A 5,530-nucleotide genomic window follows, 5' to 3' on the forward strand; every position below is an offset into this window, starting at 1 on the left:
TTATCGAGGTATCTATTTTATACCGAGGAGTGGCTTCGGCTTGCATCACAACTTGTACGAGTAGGTGCCAACTAGTGACATTACGATGGATCTTCCTTTCATCACTGTCCTATTTTTAGATTGTCAACTCTGATGATGGGAAATATAATATTACCTCTTCATTGAGATTTTCTGTAACTGTGCATAATTTTATATTCCCCAGGCCTTCTGCTGGCTTACATAGGTGTCTGTTACTGTGTTACTTACAGCTTTATCTAGAAGTCAATTATCATGTAAAGATAAATGATTTTTTTTGTCTGAGAATTGTTCAGAAAAGAGAAACTAACTAGCTTGCAATGTCAGTGCAGCCCCATAACCCCCACCCCCCTTTCTGTACGTGGTTCCCTTTTAATCATGACAGAGATAGACAAATTCACTAAACAAAAACAGAGCAATACCTCGTAACCGACGTCGCATTACTCTCTAGTAGTCTCTGTTGCTTGCAAGTTCCTTGAGGAACGTCCGTGGGGACAAAGTCTTTCCATTTATTGTGAATTTTATTGAAGGTACCAGACTCTTCAGCATGTATGAAATATAATTTGCGCAATCGGCTAGGCTCGTAAAAATATCCTTTATCTGGATAATTAGGAGGTTTTCTTCTTTTATATATTGCTTTCACGAGGTGTCGTTGCTCAGTGTCAGTTTGCCATAAGACGTAAATAACTCAAAAGCGTTTGACAGTGTTTGCTTTCTTTTTCTGGCTTTCACACATACACTCATATATATATATATATATATATATATATATATATATATATATATATATATTATATATATATATATATATATATATATCATATATATATATATGTATATATATATATATATATATATATATATATATATATATATATATATATATATATAATATATTCATAGTCTGCGTGCCGGACTTTTTAAGAAAATCGGAGAAATAGAATTTTTGACTCTGCTCAAAAATCTACACATCGTGCAAACACTCTGAAGCTGATTTAGAGGGGGCACGCAGGGGTATGAACAGAAAATGTAAAAGAACCTCTTATAGAAAATACTAGCTTACTTCAAGGATTTAATGTAAATGTAAATGTGTCTACAAATGAATTATTAATTTTATAAGGTTTATCAGAAGATATGGTACAGGAGCGCTAATTGGCTCCATGGCATTCATAAGACTAACTACTAATTACAAGAGCAATAACAAATATGCCACCAAATTGCAAGCAAGAACACTTAAAGTGAGGATCCAGAACTTTTGAGTAACACTATGTAGTGGAGCACTGTAAGCAGGCTTTTGCTCTCGCTGGCATCCTGGGCTTCAATCCAAGATTGGCAATGGCAGAGTACGTTGAGTGGCACTGTTGAACTACTGGAGAACGTACACAATGGGGCAGGATACACGGATCTGCCAAGCAGTCAGAGCTGATACACAAGTCCAATGACAAGTTAAGATAAGTAAAAAGGCAACAGTATATGAATTAATCATACTTTATAATACGTTACTGAAACGAGTATAATGGCTTATAGTGTAATTGAATATAATTTGTCTCAAAACACTTTCACAATTATTTTATGCTAACACAGGTCTCTGATGGAGACGGGAATGTTAAGGAATGGGAATAAGAGTACCAGTTGAAACAGGTATTGAGTGCCAGGAATGAGAGGTGAAGGGCTGACAGAAACAAATTTCCTGATTTCAGTTTACCTTAGTCTGTGGACAGGAAGGGCGTAGTCAGGGATAGGGCATTGGCTGAAGGACAGTATTCACTTGCAGGTTCTCCAAAGGACAGATGGATACATCTTTTCAAGCAGCGTCGTATAGGAACTTCTAAGATGAGCTCACGGTGGAGCGTTCAAGGCAGACATCAGGACAGAGTCTGGGCTGCAGGTAGAGGCAAGCCGGGTCAGCGTCAAGATGAAAGTTAGAGATAACAGCTGGCCGAGTCGTAGGGGTATGACGCCGCTTCCGGACAGTATGGTACCGTGTCAGGTTATGGCGTACTGTAGGACACACTACTGTCGGAACTGGCTGGGGCAAAGTGCAGTTCGGTAGGCCAGGTCAGGCCATATCTATACTATACCAATTGAAAGAAGTGCCGGTCACATCTGGTTCAGGCCAGCGTTATTCTCCTCGGGAGCTTTCATCTCCACCACCAATCCTGGTTAATTACCTGAAAGTGGTCATTGGATGCTGGCAAAGAGGTAAGGAAAATGGGGTACAATGGAAGCTATTGTGGGCCAGAGGTTTAGTTTAGGATAAACCGTTGGTTTATGCAGGTGGTGTGTGGGCGGCAGTAGCAGAGCCAGAAGGGCTTTCGATAACAATAGAGAGGGAAAGAGGTCAGGTAGATGCAAGAAGAGACAGGTCATTGAGATGTGTGACCTTTCATGTGTGGGGGGCTAATGGCTTCTTGTAAAACTAGACTGGGGACCGGAGTACAAAGGAGAATAATGGAAAAAGGGCTTCTATACCTATAAGTGCAAGTGACCCTTCTAGGGATGTGGCATATGGCCGACATTGACGTCTGACAAGGGGATGAAAAGCTACCATGCATGTGTGTAGTGTTATTAAAATCATATTTGTAACGGAGAGAGTCTTGACTTGAAATTCAATCTAGTGGTCCGAACGGTCAAAACAAGATGGGGGTCGCATTTACTGGAATTGACATTATCCATTCCTGTATTTTATTCCTTTAAAATATTCCTTTGAATTTTGCAATTTGTTAAAGAAAATTAAAATAAAAAGCGTGTCCAAAATGGACACTCGTAGAAATATATATATATATATATATATATATATATATATATATATATATATATATATATATATATATATATACATACACACACACACACACACACACACACACACACACACACATATATATATATATATATATATATATATATATATATATATATATATATATATATATATATGAGTGGCGGCCTTGGTCACCAGGTAACCTCATCCTGAGAACTCGTGGGTATTATTCCCACCCGTGCACTGAGCTGTTTAATCTATAGACCTTTGTCGTACCAAGTACGAGATAGTTCAGCTGACCATGAACCATAATATATATATATATATATATATATATATATATATAATATATATATATATATATATATATATATAGTATAAGAGATCCTCACCATGAAAATGAAAGCAGGAGGTACCAAGACTTTCAACTTTTATTCCAAAGTCATCTTCAGGGTACCCTGAAGATGACTTTGGAATAAAAGTTGAAAGTCTTGGTACCTCCTGCTTTCATTTTCACGGTGAGGATCTCTTATACTATATATATATATATGTATATATATATATATAATATATATATATATATATATATATATATATATATATATATATATATGAATAACTTGATCACGAAGTATATAAAACGTGATGCTATGTATAAATAAAGGTTTTTGCCACGAAGGAAAAAAAATGAAAGCGAGATAGCCAAGCACATTCGGTTTAGTGGCGACCCTTTACTTAGGCACAACTGAGCTACAGAGGAAAAAACATAGTCAAAGTAGGCTTAATATCCAAACTGACACTACAAGATTAGCAATAAGGTCGATTTCACTCTACAGAAACGAGGAAACGCCTGAGGGCAGTAAAAGCGAATTTTTAGGCAGCCACACCTTGCAGGATACACACGCGGTCAAACAGATGATTCATCCAGAAAACAATACATTTTGGAAAACAAGGAGGCATATACAAACTTATTACCGTGAAATTTACAAAAATGTTCCAAAAAAAAAAAAGATAATGAAAAGACGAAAAATAAAAAAAGAATATAGATCTATCGAGCAAGAGAGAGAGGGAGAGAGAATATCGAGCAAGGGAGAGAGAGAGAGAGAGAGAGAGGGAGGAAAGGGGAGAAAGAGAGAGAGAGAGAGAGATGAGGAGAGAGAGAGAGAGAGAGAGAGAGAGAGAGAGAGAAAATAATAACTATATACATGTGGGACTAATTTATTAGTAGTTCATTTATTTTAAGGTCCTTCATAAACATTTTACAAATATACGGGTCCAAATGGTACATTCCCGGACTAAGATTTAGGTTGTTTTTATTAGTGATTTGTATAATTGCTGATTCCTGTAAATTTCTTAAAACATAATCATTAGATCTAGCAATTACCGAGGTATCACCCCAATTAATACAATGAGATTTTTCACTCAGATGGATAAATTTTTAATATTAAGATGGTGGCCAGAATAAAAATGTACATATGTTAAATTATTTGTGGGTTTTCTATAAATACTGAATTTACATTGGAAAGATTCTAGATGTATTAATACATAGAGAATCTTTCCAATGTAAATTCAGTATTTATAGAAAACCCACAAATAATTTAACATATGTATATTTTTATTCTGGCCACCATCTTAATATTAAAATTTAAATTTTTTCTTCTATGTTCCTACGTGCTTTGCGTATCACGAGTCCACAATATCTTGACCAAGAAATAGAATACATAAAAAAGATAGGAAACGATCTCTGCTACCCACCTCATTTAATTGATTTATGTTATCAAAAAGCTCACAAAAAGTTTTATAGTGTTGCTATTAATGAAAAAGAAATGCCTAAAAATGTACTTAGCTTGTCTACTTTCGTGATTTGAAACCATAAAATCAATATTTAAATCATCTAATGTTAATGTAGTGTTCTCTTATAACAATACTGTTAAAGATATGCTAATTAAGAATAGTCCCGTAACAAATAAAACATCATTTACAAAATTCCTTGTAAGGATTGCCCATCGTTTTACGTTGGTCAGTCAAGTAAAAATTTATGTGTACGTATTAAGCAGCATATGTATTCAGTTAGAACAGCCCAGACTTCAAATGCACTGTTTATCCATCTGAGTGAAAAATCTCATTGTATTAATTGGGGTGATACCTCGGTAATTGCTAGATCTAAAGATTATGTTTTAAGAAATTTACTGGAATCAGCACTTATACAAATCACTAATAAAACAACCTAAATCTTAGTCCAGAAATATACCATTTGGACCGGTATATTTATAGAATGTTTATGAAGGACCTTAAAATAAATGAACTACTCATAAATTAGTCCCACATGTATATAGTTATTATTTCTCTCTCTCTCTCTCTCTCTCTCTCTCTCTCTCTCTCTCTCTCTCTCTTGCTCGATATTCTCTCTCCCTCTCTCTCTTGCTCGATATATTTATATTTTTTTTTTTCGTCTTTTCATTAATAATTTTTTTGGGAACATTTTTGTAAATTTCACGGTAATAAGTTGTATATGCCTCCTTGTTTTTCCAAAATGTATTGTTTTCTGGATGAATCATCTGTTGACCGCGTGTGTATCCTGCAAGGTGTGGCTGCCTAAAAATTCGCTTATACTGCCCTCAGGCGTTTCCTCGTTTCTGTAGAGTGAAATCGACCTTATTGCTAATCTTGTAGTGTCAGTTTGGATATTAAGCCTACTTTGACTATGTTTTTCCTCTGTAAGATCAGTTGTGCCTGAGTAAAGGGTCGCAC

General features: G+C 35.4%; 1 protein-coding gene across 2 annotated transcripts in view; it reads left to right on the plus strand.

Annotated features, from left to right (window-relative positions):
• The window catches only part of LOC135225806 (gamma-interferon-inducible lysosomal thiol reductase-like), a 79,214-nt gene that overhangs the window by 47,471 nt on the left and 26,213 nt on the right, over window positions 1-5,530 (plus strand). The window lies entirely within an intron of this gene.

The sequence above is a fragment of the Macrobrachium nipponense genome, chromosome 13 (assembly GCF_015104395.2).
Source record: "Macrobrachium nipponense isolate FS-2020 chromosome 13, ASM1510439v2, whole genome shotgun sequence".
NCBI lineage: Eukaryota > Metazoa > Arthropoda > Malacostraca > Decapoda > Palaemonidae > Macrobrachium > Macrobrachium nipponense.